The 16,546-nt window shown below is 35.3% G+C and overlaps 1 long non-coding RNA gene across 1 annotated transcript; it reads right to left on the bottom strand.

Annotated features, from left to right (window-relative positions):
- Window positions 1-244: 244 nt before the first annotated feature.
- On the bottom strand, window positions 245-9,121 carry LOC149919157 (uncharacterized). Its single transcript, XR_016464478.1, has 4 exons — window positions 8,955-9,121; window positions 8,330-8,408; window positions 2,607-2,806; window positions 245-350 (listed from the first exon to the last, which is right to left on the bottom strand). It is a non-coding gene; the product is annotated as an uncharacterized LOC149919157 (long non-coding RNA).
- Window positions 9,122-16,546: the final 7,425 nt, after the last annotated feature.

Here is a 16,546-nt window from a genome sequence, read left to right as displayed (position 1 = left end):
TTAGTATAGAACAAAACCCCAACCAATTGTAAGAGTATAAATTAAATAGATTAACTAGGATATAAAGTAAAATAACATCTAGAATGTTAAAAGTTAGCAACAATTCTCTTAAATTTTGCATTCAATATACTCACTTCACCATTTATATTGGAACATTTTCCTCTTATTGATTTCTCCCTTTAAAGATGTAATCCTTACAATAATTCTTTCAAAAGGAGCAGACAGCTACTTGTGTTAATAGCACAGGATTTCTAACCTCACCTAACAACAACTGAAGAGTTTAGAAGAGTTTTTGAATCAAGCTTCAGAACACTTCGACATTTACCAAATACTAACACATGTCCATGTATCTGAGAGAAAAAAACAAAAACAAAACATATTTCTAACAGCATTGTATATGTTGCACTAAAACGTATTTCCACTAGCTTCTTATGTTTACTAGGAGAATTGAAAAATACAGAATTATTTGAAAATGACATTTCAACCTTAGCTTCATTTCAGTACATCAGACTCATGGTGAGTCTAATGAAGATGCAAAGCATTACTTCAATATTTCTTACAGGCCTTTTATGATGGAGCTACAGCCTCAGTGGATGAAGAAAGATCAACTGACATCATCTACCTGGACTTGTGCAAAGCATTTGACACTGCTCCGCATGATGTTCTGGTCACCAAACTGGAGAAAAATGGATTTGATGAATGGACCGATCGCTAGATAAAGAATTGGTTAGATGGTCGCACTCAGAGTTGCAGTCAATGACTCAATGTCCAAGTGGAGAACAGTGATGAGTGGCATTCCTCAGGGATCAGTACTGGGACCAGTGTTATTTAACATTTTTTGTAGGCAACATGGACAGTTGGATCAAGTGCACCCTCAGCAAGTTTGCAGATGACACCAAGTTGAGTGGTGCAGTTGACACAATAGACGGAAGGGATGCCATCCTGAGGGACCTAGACAGGCTTGAGAGGTGAGTCCAAGTTCAACAAGGTCAAGTGCAAGGTCCTGCACCTGGGTCAGGGCAATTCCATGCACAGATAAAGGTAGGGTGGAGAATGGCTTTAGTGCAACCCCAAGGAGAAGGATTTGGGGGTGTCAGTTGATGAAAGTCTCAACATGAGATGGCAATATGCACTTGCAGCCCAGAACACCAACTGTATCCTGAGCTGTATCAAGAGAATTGTGACCAGCAGTTCCATAGAGGCGATTCTGCCCCTCTACTCTGCTCCCATGAGACCCCACCTGTGGTACTGCAGCCAGTTCAGTAGCACCCAACACAAGAAGGAAATGGAGCTGTTGGAGAGGGTCAAGAGAAGGGCCACAGAGATGATCAGAGGGCTGGAGCACTCTCCCTACAAGGACAGGCTAAGAGAGCTGTGGTTCTTCAGCCTAGAAACGAGAAGGCTTATGGGGGGACCAAATAGCGGTCTTCCAGTACCTGAAGGGGGCCTACAGGAAAGCTGAGGAGGGACTTCTTATAACTGCACGTAGTGACAGGACAAGGGGAAATGGTTCTAAATTGAAAGAAGGTAGATTTAAACTAGATATTAGGAAGAAATTCTTGACTGTGAGGTTGTTGAGACATCAGAACATGTTTTTCAGCGAGGTTGTAGATGCCCCCACCCTGCAGGCATTCAAGGCCAGGCTGGATGGGACTTTGAGCAGCCTGGTCTAGAGGGAGGTGTCCCTGCCTATAGTTGGGAGGTTGGAACCATTCTAGGACTCTATGATTCATCTCTGATAGTATATTATAAAGTTATAAATTGATACATCCAATAACGATTATTCTTGCCTCTACATCAGCATCTATTTTTTTTAAATGAAACAACTACCTTAAGCTTCACTACTGTACATAAATCAAAATCCAGATATTGCACATAGTTACATAGGGAAAATATTTGTGCTTCATTATTATATGAGCTAATAAACTACTTTCTTATATTTGATATTTCTGCAGATTGATTAGAGAATTAGATAACAATTCTGACTTGATGTATTTATTAGATATAGGGGATAATATATAAAATCTATTGAGTATATTAAGGGAGTTTTACTATACTACAGTTGTATAAACTATAAGACTACACATGTGTAGTCAGAAGCCTTCAGTATCCAGAGTATGATAATCTTGGACCACAGGAGATTTCTTTGGATACAAGCTTTTGCAAACATAATGCGTAAACTACCTGTTGTCTAAATTTTACAGTAAATTAATACCTGAATACAAAATACAAGAATATATACGCATCTATAAACATGAATTTTAAATTATTCATTTCTGTTTATGCTATATGTTTCCACATGTAATTCTGGAAAGGACCAGAACACTAATATGAAGGATTTTGATTTTTTTTTTCTAAATACTTACAATGTCAATATTGAAAAATGATGGTTATTGCTCAGAATTCAAAAATGTCTGAAGTGATATGAGGCCACATCAGAAAAATTGCAATAATTAACTCTGATTTTTTAATAACATTTCTAATATGTCCTTAAGTGTTATCAAATCCAATTAAGTTCACATAATGCATATGGCAACACTGCTCTGAAATCTTAGCAAATGAATGTCTCTTAGCTAAAGATGTTAAATGACAGTATTCTTACCAACCTGCAATGAAAAGTTCTTCCAGGCCCATCCACACATACACCGCCATTGTGACAGAGTACTGAGCTGAGTGCAGGCTCGTTGCAAACATCAATATCAAGTTCACAGAACTTGCCAGTGTATCCAGTCAAACAGACACAAGCAAATTCATTAACCAAATCTTGACAAGAACCTCCATTAAAGCAGGGAATGGATTCACATTCCTGAGGAGAGAAATAACAATGCATTTATGACATCTTTAAAGCACTTTATTTATTCATTCATGTTTATTGCAAGTGCAAGAAACTGTCCGGAAATTAGAAAGAGTGATAGATGTTTTCAATGTCTGTTACACAACAGCCTCAAATTTCAGTCAATTTTTTGTTTCTATATGCTTTTATTGTTTCTATATACTTTTATTATTTTTCATACACACTTCTGAAACTAGTTCTTACTCATTAATCTTGGAGAAATTCAAATATATTTTATCTAAGAAATGCAAAAGATTTAGGTGCTTCCTATTCATTCCTTTACTAAAATTTTAAAGCACATTTTCAGCCATATTTTTTAGACTTTCTTCTCGGTTTTTACAGCAGAACCTATCATAGTGAAAAAAGGCCAATTAGTAGAATAATACTGGACAGAATAAGTATATTAACCAAAGCATATGGACCTTATTTTCCTTCATAAAATATTTCTTGATAAATCATAACTCTCTGGTTATCAATTAACACACATCATTGCAAATAAAAGCATACAGAAATGTTTATTTGTTCACATAATAGCATTTTCCTTCAAGAAAGCCATTGAAGAAATGATCAAATTAAATCCATGAAAACTACCAGCAAATTAGTGTTTGGTTAGTGCAAAAATGTGGTTTTGCCCTTGAGCACATAAAACTAGTTTTTGCCTATATCCCAAAGGAGTTTTATTTTGCTGCTGGACTAAAATAGTCTAGCTAAAGCCAGTGTTTTAAAAGGAAATTTATTCTCATAGTTACTTTAACTTTAGACAGTTTGATTTTTTTAGGGATATCCAAGGGCACTTAGATTTCCTGCAGTTACTGCAGTTGCCTTGACAGAATGTAAATTCAGAAATCCACAGGGAATTGTGAGAAAACAACTTATTTCCCTGTATGTTTTCCAGCTGGATGTATATAGGATGATTTATTAGTGAGCTTTACATAAACTAATTGAATTATACATCCCACGGGAATGTTGGGGATAGTTTTATAGACTGCCAGAACCTCTGAGTATAGAAGTAGTCTTTTGCTATATTAATTAAATTTTTTGTTGGCAAACATAAGTTGTCCTCTTCATTAAAAAAATACAACACAATTCACAGTTCAATTTTTTTGGCTTTTCTCTGTTCTAGTAACTTCTTTTTTTCTAGTTCTATTGGCATTCACTAGTATTCCTCTTTACTAACTCTATTTTGTATATCTTTGTTCATCTACAGAAGAAATTAAATATCTATTCAAAAGGTATAAAAATCATTAACACAATTAAGTATAAGTTCAAAGCTCAAAAAAATGTTCTGATGTTGATAAATGTAAAAAGCTTTTTACAAAGTATTTTTTTTTAAAGTCAAATTTCAATTTGTTTATTAAAATGCAAAAGCTTCTATGTGGGTGGGTAATCACACCGTGTTTTGTGAAACAAATGGGTATCTTCTTTCCCTCTTGCTCTTGGATTTCTCTACCTTCATCTTGAGAATAACCTACACTGTTTTTGGAAGTTTACACTTGTTTTAACTTTGAAGAAACTACTTAGTCAACCCTTTTTAGTTTTCACACTAATTTGCAATAGGGAGAAAATAATCAATAGTTGAAAAAATCCAACACAAACACAAATTAGAACATCCAACCTATGTGAGGCTTTTCCTATGTTCATCAATATTTGTCATACATGTATATGTTATACAGAGAAATCTGAGAAAGGGATTCTACTCTCTGGCTTATCTATGGTAAGTTGGTTAAGAACCAGTCTCCATAATCAGTGGAGTATAGACTCACTAAGTAAAAATGTCCATTCCAAAATCAGCTGCACAGCTCAATAGATTTCACTCAATATTCACATTTTGAAAAAAAAAAAAAAAAAAAGATAAAAGAAAATATCAGCAAAGCCATCCAAAAGAAACTAATTCCAGAATGCAGTCCTTATTCCAATTCATCTGTTCTCAATGAATGATCTGTCCTTTCCCAGACCACCTGATCACAGTCTTCTACCAGACAGTAGGACAGTAGCAGGGGTACCAACAAGCTCCATAGCCTACTGCGTAAGATAAAGTCTTGGAATATATTTTCTAGCAAACTATATTGTAAACATATACAGAGGATAAAAAACCCAAGAGAAAAAAAAAAAAAAGGAAAATATCCCTGTATCCCTAGGGAAATACATATAAAAACATACACATATAGGTTGTTTAAAACAGCTTAATTGCTGGTTGTGCCTGGCTGCTTGATGCCCAGTCAGCTGCTGTCTCAATCTCCCTTGTGAATGGGATGAGTAGAGAAAATAAGGCGAAAAAGCTCATGGTTCAAGATGGAGACAGGGAGATCAGTTATCAGTTACTACCATGAGTAAAACTGACTCAGCATGGGGAAAATTATTTAACTTATTACCAATGAGACTAGGATTGTGAGAAGCAAAACCTAAAAATGTATTTCCTACGACCTCTTCTTCCCAGGCTCAACTTCATAATGCCCTACCCTCTCCTCCAACACAGAGGTGCACAGAGGCATGGGGTACAGATAGCTGTTGTCTCTGCTTCTCTTTCTTCATGAAACTTTTCCCCCTTTCCAGAATGGATCCTCTCCATGGTCCATAGTTCTTCACATGACTGCTCCAGCATGGTTTTTGCATGGGCTGCAGCTTCCTTCAGAGCATATTCATCTTCTGCAAGCATGAGGTCCTCTATGGGCTGCAGCATGTATGTGCTTTAGCATGGTCCTCCCCATGGGCTGCAGCAGAGAGTCCACTAAAATACATCAAGTGGAGCACTTCCTCCTTTTTCTTCTCTGATCTTGGTGTTTACAACATAGTTTCTCAAACTTTCTTCCTCGCTCAGCTCTCTGTTGCACAGCAATTTTTACACTTTTTAATTTGTATTTCTACAGGTAGACCACCAGCTTGGCTGACAGGCTCAGCTGTACTTTGCAATGGATCCACTGGATCTGGCTGGAACCATCTGTGTCCAGCACTGTCTCTTCTCATGCAGACCAGGTCTGCAGTTCCCTCAAAGCAAGACTTTGCTATCTACACCCAATACAGTTGCATGTACCAAGCAACCAGGAGTGCAGTGAACAGAATAGGCAAACAGGGCATGGCATAGTAGTAAGGATGTGGCTTGTTAGTCTGTGCAGGGAGGGCATGCAGGAAGGACTCAAGGCAGACCAATTTTGTCTCATTTGGGAGTAGCACTCTGTCACAGCAGTTTATGCAGGCAGGGTGCTCTTCCTTGCTGGCAGGTTCACAACCAAAGGAAGCACTCTTGATCTCTGCTAGCATGGTGATGGGCATTTGCATGAGGGCTATACCAGTGCCCCTTCAGGGAAATCCCCAGAGATGTCTGATGCACTTGCCCAGAAATGGTAAGAAAGGAGATTGGTTCAAGTGGATGGTTGTACTGAGTGCCTTGAATCTTCTGCTAGTGATGAGGTAAGTACCTGCACAAGATTTGCACAGGTATATGACCTTTCATGACATGTGACTGAGTTCATGAAGAAGTTAAAAGGCTTTATAGTATTAGAGGCATTGAGAGATAGATAGATCAGTTGTTTAATAATTATATTCCAGTGACAGACAACACTGAAAAGGTGGCAGGTTAGTCCTTATTGACTTAAAATCAGGGCTACTCTGTAGTCCTCTCCCTCCACCTTCACTACCAAAAACACATATGACACTCTTACAAATATAAACATCCATGACAGTCATAACCAAGAAGAAACCATACTGGCAGCCAGCACTGGAAAATAAAATAAATAAATAAATAAATAAAATTAAAAAAAAAAAAAAATCACAGGATGTTTCATATGAACTTGGGGAAAAACTTTTTTATTTTGTGGGTGACTGAGCACTGGAACAGGTTGCCCAGAGAGAGTCTGCTATTCTGGAGACACTGAAAACCGTCCTAGACACTTTCCTGTGCAACCTATTCTAGGGAACCTGCTTTAGCAGAGAGGTTGGACTAGATGATCTCCAGAGGTTCCTTCCAACTACTACAATTCTGTGATTCTGTGAAATACATCAAGTGAAGAACACATTGAAGTATATTTACGTGGATTCTTTCTTTTTTTTTTTTTTTTTTTTTTTTTTTTTTTTTTTTTTTTTTTTACAGAAGAGCTGCCTGATTTCAGTCTAGAGGAAAACAATTTTAGAGCACCAGTCTAACATGACTATCAAGATTTGCACACCTCTATTGAGTCAGAAAGCCTTGTTGATCTCTATAAGACTTGTAAAGTCATGATATATATCTGAGGAGGATGAATAAGTATTATAACCTTTAAAAATATGACATCTGCAGCATAGTCTAATCTGGGAGGCACTGTGCATGCAAATAGAATGAATATTATAAAAATGAAGCCATCACTCTGACAGACTATCACATGTATATGTATACTGTTTCTTTCTGAGAATTTCTAATCTATATATTTTCAAACATATCAGTATGAAATATGGTTATTTTTTCAGTATGATTTTATGCAGTTCTCTACAGGTCATTTAATCTCTTACTCTCTAAAAATGGAGGAAAGTGTAAATTATGGATGTTACCAGAAAAAAACATTACTCAGGAGTATTCTGTATTAGCACTGGCAAGAGCTGATAATCATATAGATCTGCAATATTATATCATGATGCACACTCTGCTGAGTGGAATTATTCTCTTTTTTTTAATTTATTTATTTTCTACAAAGGAAGTTCAAAGATAAGATTCCAGCTAGATTTTCTCCTTTTGTGTGAATGCTATATATTTTCAACAGGAAAATTATAGACCTACATCGTCTATGTAATATAGGACATTTTAGTTAACTAGTATGTCTAGATGTAATTAACATGCATAAATAAGTTAAAAAAGAAGCTTGGATAACATTTTTGAATGTGTTTTTGGCAATTTAGAAGCACAATATTAAAAGCCAAATAACTCATAAGGGAGGCAAATCTCAAGCCAGATTTTCTCTGATACAAAATATGTTTAAAATACCAAGATCTGATTAAATCCTGTTTGGCACAAAACCTGAAAAAGTCTAAATCAGTGTAGTACTTTCCTGAAAGTGTAGCCAATTTTCTAAGAGCTGCTCATTGTTCTGTCAGATGTAGTCACCTTCTACAAAGTTGTTCACTGAGCATGGGAATCTTCATGGCATGAGTCTTGCCTACTTCTAGTATAGAAAACTGTGTCTTGGGCTTTGCTATGCAAAGCTACAGCAAATAGCAATATAAAGAAGATAGTTATGTCTTTCCACCAAACTGAAAGAATAAATTATTTTCAGGGAATATTGGCATAGTTTGTTGTTACTTTTCAGATTTATCACTCGCAATTCACATCTAAAGTTCGTTAGGCATATTGTTAATGTTCTTTCTAATGCCATTTCATATGAATAACAAATAATGAGCTTTTAGGAATGGACTTGGAACGACTGTCATGCATTTTCAATAACCAGACACATTTAGGAATTACCTAAAAAAGTGAGTTTCAAGTAGCATATTACCCTTTCCTTTATAATAAAATAAAATTTGAAGACATACATTAATATTTATCTCACATCTTGAGCTGGTCCATCCTGCTTCACAAGAACACTGATATCCATCAATGAGATCTATACATCTGAAATACAAAATAGCATTATTCAGATGAAGTTATGTAATTATAGTTTTTGCACTTACAGTATCTTTCCATACATTTCAAAATAGTGGTCTGATGCAAATAATGGAATCAATGGAATTTTTAATTAGGTTTTCTAATGGGTCTCAAGTATGCCTTTTATTAGTGCTAAGGGGTTTTATAAGGGTACTGTTTGTCATAATAAAAGACACCTTCTTATTTCAATCTACTGGTTTGTAATGGATAAGGATTTGCTTTCAAGAATATTTAAGTCCAATTCACATTTCCCAGAAAAACAGTTTGTGCTAATGAAACACAAATGAAAGAGAAACTGAGACAATATTACAGTGTTACATTAGCTTAAGCTGGCTACATGTGTCATCTTTAAGTGTGACTGCACTCTTACTTTATGGAAAAAATAGCAAAAAAATATATTTGTCAATCTTCCCATGACATTAAATTGTAATTACAAATTATAATATCATTTATAAATATTGCTACTAAAGTATATTATCTTGCACATAATAATAACTAAGTAAAAATAGCCACCTTCCATGAAGACAAGGATCTGGCCAGCATTCATTAACATTTGTCTCACAGTTTGTTCCAATGAAACCTCTCCTGCAGTGACACTTGTAGGAATTGATGTCATCAATGCAACTTCCATTGTTTAGGCAAGGAGTAGACAAACATTCATCTATATTTGTTTCACATCTATTACCTGTGCAAAAACAGAGCAGTTGTGACTAAGTTTTGAATTCTAATCTCAAAGCATCTAAAAGTTTATCTATTCATTTTATAAATTCCAGCTAAACTATTTTTATTTACATTCATTTTTTAAATAGCTCATTACATTCATCAGCAAAGAATATTCCACCAGAATGGTGATGTGTTTTTCTGCTTGTAATTTTCCTGCAAAGCAGTGCCACACATCTTCCATCTCATCTTCCATCTCAACATCTCAATGTACTTTATGAAATACTGACTGACAATCAACATGTACCTAGGGATAATGCAAGATCATTATTCTGATTTTTCATGTGTATGGGTCAAGGGCAGTGTGGAAGAGAGAAAAAGAATGGTTATTACAAAAGATCCTCCACCAGAGCACAAAAAGGATCCAGAAGCCAGTAGTTACACCAATTCCTCAGGTTCTCCATTTCACAAAATAGCTGTAATGAGGCACTTACTTAAGTAATTCAGTTTCAAGTCAAAATAATATTTGCCATTTTATACACAAATGTGAACAGTGCATGAGAAGTTCCTATAGCCTTTGCTCATTGCTATGCACCCAACTACTGGCAGCTTGTTTTTGAGCTCCTTTACTTTTGCTAATCCATATATGATCATAGATCATAAAAAGGAGTTTGGAATAAATCTATTAACAGAGCAACAAATAGAATTTCTTTAAGATCACAGGAAATGATTCTTACCTACTAAAGACTAACAGAGTAACTTTCACATTAACATGAATAACAGCTATTTACATCTAATGTACATATTTAACACACACATAAACTCAGATTCTGTTGCAAATTCTGTTGTTCAGATGGTTGTAACCACTCATTTGAAGAAGCTGACATATTAATATATTGATTCTGAATGAGGGTTAAAAGTAATCACTGATATTACTTCCACATTCAGATATGCTTCCATTACTGCATAATCTGTTCAAAAAGAAAAACTTATAGCTATTTAGATGACTGACTAACATATTGAAATGAAATAGATTGTTATGTTATTCTGCTCCCAATCTACCCTTATTTATGCTATCAAAATGTCACTGACTTAATTTTTGCTTGAATTTATCAATGAATGTAATATCAATGTAGTGAAAATCCATAACTTGATTGTAGGAAGACAGTGTGTAATTCAATGTGTTAATAAATGATCATAAAAATTAACTTCCAAAAGATAACACACTATATGAAAAGATTTTCCTTTCCTGTAACTCATTTGAAGATTCAGCCTTGATGTAATCTAACATATTTAATAATCATAATAAAAAGAATGTCAGTAAAAGGACACAATTGCAATCAAATCTGCTGCTGCTCATGAAAGTATTTGATAGATTAATTCTACTGCACTGCACCAACAGTTGCTTGATGAGGAAAAAATCAAAAACTTCTGATCAAAGTGCCAAATAGTCATATTATTAAAGCAAATAAACATTTGGGTTTTTTTTTCCTACATACATATAATTTTGTTGAAATTAAAGTTGTCAGACTACATCCACCCATTCCTAAACTTCTATATGGCAGTAAAGGAAAGAGGGCAGAATTCAGATAATAACTATGCTAGGGAAATCAGAGTCTAATACAGTCCCACAACTATGAACTATTTAAAAATTAAGTAGATTATTTAAGGTGTCTATACTTTCTTTATAATAGAGGAAGAGAGAAATAGACTCAAAGGATAACCTGAATCATTTGTCTTGAGGAAAGGGGGAGGAGAAGAGGAGAGGAGAAGGAAAAAAGAGGGAGAAAAGAGAAAAATTTGCAAAAAATTATCAGGCACAAATCAGTGATGAATGCCAGTAATGAAAAACTGGTTACTATCCAAAAATGATAGAAAGAGCACACTACTTTCCATTGAATCTCTGCAAGTGGGGGAGGGGAGGACGGGGAAGAGAAAGATAGACAAGTGTGTCATTTTATGCTTAAGTTTTTTTGAAGAACAGGTTTCATGAGATGTAATTAAGATTAGATTCTGCAAAGAAAGACTAAGCCCAGTGGAAGGAACAATAATGCCTTCTAGTGCTATCTCCATATTATGCCTTTAGAAGGAAAGCATCAACAATATTAATGGGCAAAAATGGACTTCTTATTCCTGCTAGAATTAATATTTCAGAAATCTGTAGGGAGCACAAGTCCATTTTGTTTTTCCTACTTTTAAAGGAGTTCATGAGGTTTGCTGTGAATACAGACTATAATATGACAGTAAATACTTAACAGTGACAACAAATAATTGTAACATTGGAAAATAATTCAATAAAAAAAATAAAGTAAGCTATTTTGAAGTATTTGTTCTAACAAAGAAAATAAATTTCTAAGTAGTAGGAGCTAGTCCAAATGTTCTTGCTAAAATGGATGCATGCAAAATATATTTGATAGTTTTTATAAAACATAATTTATATTCGCATGCAAAAATCTCTTCTTTGAATATAACGCCCATATTCTAACCATACTCAGAGAGTGATTATTAATGGCTCAATGTCCAGATGAAAGTTAGTGATGAGTGGTGTCCCTCAGAGATCAGTACTGGGATGGATGCTCTTCAGAATCTTTATCAATTAATAGTGGGATCAACTGTCCCCTCAACAAGTTTGTGGATGACATCAAGCTGTGCTCTGTGGTCAAAAGGCTTGATGGATGGGATGTCATTCAGAGAGACCCGGACAGGCTCAAGCAGTGGGTCTAAGAGAACAAATCCAAGTGCAAGGTCTTGCAGTATGGGTTGTGGCAACTCCCACGATCAATACAAGCTTGGAAATGAAAAGATTTAGTACAGCCCTGCCAAAAAGGGACCTGGGAGCCCTGGTGGATGGCAAGTCGGACATGAGCTAGCTATGTGTCCAGCCGAGAAAGCCAGATGTATCCCGGGCTGCACCAGAAGAAGTCAGTGGATGAAAGGAGGTGATCCTCCCCTTCTACTCTGCTCTGGTGAGACCTTATCTGGCATATTGCATCCAGATGTGAAATCCTCAGTACAGGAGAGACATAGACCTGTTGAAGCATGTTCAGAGAGGAGGCACAAAAATGTTCCAACAGATGGAACACCTCTCCAACTCAAACAATTCTATGGTTCTATGATTCTAATATTGTCTGAATAAATTGGGCCAAATATGCTCCTGGAATTAATCCCTTAGCTTCACTGGATGAATTCCTTCCATTATGAATAAAGATTATCATGTAAATTATTTCCAAGTGCAAAATGTACTAAATTTGTAATTTGCCACTTTGTAGACACAAACGAGTTGGTGATCATTCGTGACTGTAAGCTCTACTGTAAGTCTGTAAGTCTGTCATCTTCTTCCAGTGTGACTGACATTTAATTTGAAATGTGTTTTTTTCAACTCCTGCTGAAAATTTTAATAGAAATCTGCTTGCTGCAGTATAAGTATTCTACAAAGTTGGTGTGAGAAACAGACACATGCCACAGAATTAGCACTTAAAACATTGTCCACATGTTCTGTTTCGTAGCTATGACTGTGCCATGTGTGTTCAGGCACAATGGGCTGAAGTGGAGTTCATTGAGCTCTGTTTAACCTACTGTACTTATCATGCTATAAACAACACCTCCAGTTATGCAAGAAAAAGGGGCAATTATACCACACATGCTACATTTAAATGACTGATCACATTAATGTTAACCTAAGGACTTGCCAAAGAGTCAGCGCTGCAGAAGGCAACGAAATATCATAGATTGCAGAAAATAGTATGATGAAAAGAGTATGATTAACACTAACAACACTAAGATGAACAAGAGGCAACAATTTTCCTCCTACTCCTTCATCAAGGAGCACTCTGTATCATATCTTAACACACAAATTCAGCAGTCCTTTTCAAGTACTTTTTATCTTCAGTGCTCTTTATTAATTGGAAATGCCTCACACTTTCATGTTTCTTACAAATCACTTGTGGTATTCCTTACCTACATACCTATACACAGTAAAGGCTCACTTTTTCAACTGGAAACCCAAGTAAGAAATTACCCTTCTCTGTCTTTTTTTCCCCACCAACTTTTCATGCAAGCTAAAATCTCTTCCTCTTCTGATCTTTGGGCATTCAGTCTCAACACTCTCCTCTGTCAAAAACAAACAAACAACAACAGAAAAAAAAAAAAAGAAAAAAAAAAACAGTGATTTTTGCATTCCTTCCCCCAGAAACACATTTCTCTAATATCCAACTGAGTTTTTACACACTGTATTCTACCCAACTGAAAAATCAAGCCCTTCACTTGATCCTTTAAGTATTTAAGTACAGTAAAGTAAGAAGATTGAAATGGTGGTAAATCCTAGAAGTGCTGTTTCGATACTCTCCTGGTTGCAAAAATATTGTTCTTCAAGAGTTTTTACTTCTTGAAAGAACAGGGATGAAAGCAGATGCTGGGAACATAATAATGAACCATACAACAAACACCACTGATGTGCATGTGGGGTTTTAAAATTATTGTTATTTTTTATTTTTTATTTTTTTTCATTTTGACTGTGATTTATGATGGATGCGCTCATTCATTCTCTGTAACAGTTTGCCCAGAGAGGCTCTGCATTTCCCATCTACAGAGGCACTGAAGGCCAAGTTGCATGGGATCATCTAGTTGTTGGCAACCCTGCCCATGGCAGGAGGCATGGGATTAAATGATCTTTAAGGTCCCCTCCAATGTAAGACATTCTTTGATTCTATGATTCTCCAAAAATGCTAGTTCTGTAGTTTATGTGATTTTTTATTTCACATTTATTAAATTTCAGCTTCATTATTTTAAGATTCTTTTTTCATTCCTTTATACGGCATGAACATAAATTTGCAAAGTTTTAATTTATTAGACAGTAAAGAATATTTTTTTAGAAGAAAATCCTGTGATAATCTCCAGATTCTCCCTCCTGATATATAACCTTGACATTTTAATTACCTTTTGTGCTCCGATGTCGTGACTTTATGCCACATTTCTGAGAGTAAAAATGTTTTCACTTTTGAAGCTATAGTATATATTCTTATTTTTAATAAGACATAAGAATATATACATTCAAAATATGTATAAATATAGAAGTATTCAATTTTTAGGAAGAAGTTGAGGAAGATGCCAATGTAAAATGCTAAACATCTCCAGGAGTCTTTTACTGAGATAATAAAAAGATTTGAGTGTTGTTTCAAGAAATTAAAACTTTGGGTTAATTATTTATAGTAAGTGGCTACATGTTAGTACAGAAAAGAAAGGAAAAGGAAGAAACACAATTTTTTGTGTGAATAAACTCAAAAACACATTACTTGGAAAAGAAAAACAAGTGTGTGGTAAAGAACAATTAGTTGCTGAGGACAAAACTGAAAATTAAAAGCAATAGTAAATTAACAGATTATACTAATTTACATACAATATTGGAAAAGTTGTAGCTACTTCTATGGTACTTAGAAGGTTCTTCACCCAGAGAGTGGTTGGGCACTACAACAGGCTGCCCCAGGGCAGTGGTCACGGCCACAAGCTGCTGGAGTTTAAGAAGTGTTTGGACAATGCTCTCAGACATATGGTTTGACATTTGGGTCCTGTGTGGTTATAAGTTGAACTTAATGACTCTTGTATGCCCCTTCCAACTAAGGAAATTCTGGAACTCGATGATGGTAAACAACTATGTTTTGAATAACTTGTATTTTTCCCTTTGTTTGTGGACTGTTTTTTTCTTTTTTTTTTTTTCCCCTTTCTTATTCAACACTCTTTATCTGAATCCACAAGTTTTCTATAAAGCACAGTGGTTCTTAAACATCATTTAACTATCGCTTCATCCAGCCTGTTGTGAGTAAATAGACTGTAACAAATTTTTTTCTAGCTATATTGCAAGGAAAAACTAGCACTGATAAGGTTGCTGAGCCTGATTTTGTTGATGTCATCTTAAGGAAGATTTAGTATAGCTTAGTGACTAATACCAGAGATTTAGATTTTCTCATTCTGTTGTATTTTGTGTTAGTAATAGATTTATTTCAGGGAATTATTTCACCTTCCTTGTATTAAGCTGAGTTAAATTGCTGTTGACTGCAGAAAGTTTGCTTGGTTGCTGTCTTAAACTAAATATATTTTTCTCTGTTTAGAAAAGCCTGATATCCACTGTGGTTGGGAAAGTGGAAAGAACTTTGAAAATTAAGATTACACAACAGGAAACACCATAATTAATACAAACGAAAGGAAATACAAAGGAATTAATTTGCTTGTTCTAAAACTTTTAAGACATTCTTTTTCATTAAATGTCAGCTTTAGATGTTAAGTAAATAGGCATAACTTTTCAAGACTTAGCTGTCCTTATAATTTAAAATGAACGGAAAGAAGATATGGATTAAATACAGAAACATATTCAGTAGCGTGTAATGTCTGATATCTAGACATCTGAACTGTAGATGAGATATTCAGGATAAGCAATCTGCATCAGGGAATTACTTATTGGTGTTTTGTACTGCCTATTCATAGAGAGCATCTTTGTGAATTGAACACCTTCTCTTAAAAAACAGTACAAATTTAAACATTCATAAACTTGTAAGATGTGAAAAGGAACAAAGCATTTAGAGAGAGTTGAGAATTTAGTGATGCTTCTATCAATATTTTATCAGTATCAAAAAGCTTCAGTATTAGTATGGTTAAAATGCTTATACTAAAAATCTTCCCAAATCCTTTTTAGGACCTGCTACCTTCGACTGGTGTCATGACCCCCAATTCAGAGCACACCAAGGGCTGTTGTTCATCAGGCAGGGACTGGTGGCAGTAGTGCCACCCCCTCCACAGAGGCGCCACACCTTGACCTGGAGCTACTACAGAGAAGCAGCAGCAACTGGGCTTTGATGCAGGGGTTAAACCTGTGAAACATGGCTCAGGCAAAGGTCAGGCTAAGTCCCTGCACCACTGGGTCAGCGCAACTCTGAGGCATCTCCTCGACAAGGGCAGAAATTATATTTGTTGGGCTAAAAATGATAAAGCCAGGCCTAAAGTTATCATAGTTTAGAATTATGATTCAGTTCATAGATAAAAAAACTTACAGAAAGGGTTGGAAAACAAGATAAATCTACACGAGCAAAATCTATTCTTGTTTGAACTAGAAACATCATATTACACTGGAAACATCACAAGCAAAATGTCATAGTTGTCAATATTGCTAGAGTAGGTCACACTGTAGCTGAGCAAGATGCAAATATCAATTCAATATTTACAACATTTTAACTTTGATTTTAAGAACACGGGTATTAGTATGAACAATTCCCTTACTAAAATTTAGGAGAAACTTTTAAAACTAAAAGATAAGTAAAATATTATATCCAAAGGTCTGAAATTTCTAAGAAGGAAGACATCTGCTACTAGAACTAATACAGTCTAAAATATTGTATTGTATGTATATATTTTCACTTCATTCTATTTATTGTGTGTGTGTATATTTATCTACTCAC

The sequence above is a fragment of the Phasianus colchicus genome, chromosome 2 (genome assembly GCF_987193195.1).
Source record: "Phasianus colchicus chromosome 2, bPhaCol1.hap1.1, whole genome shotgun sequence".
In the NCBI taxonomy this organism is placed as follows: Eukaryota; Metazoa; Chordata; class Aves; order Galliformes; family Phasianidae; genus Phasianus; species Phasianus colchicus.
This window is presented reverse-complemented; position numbering and strand designations above follow the sequence as displayed.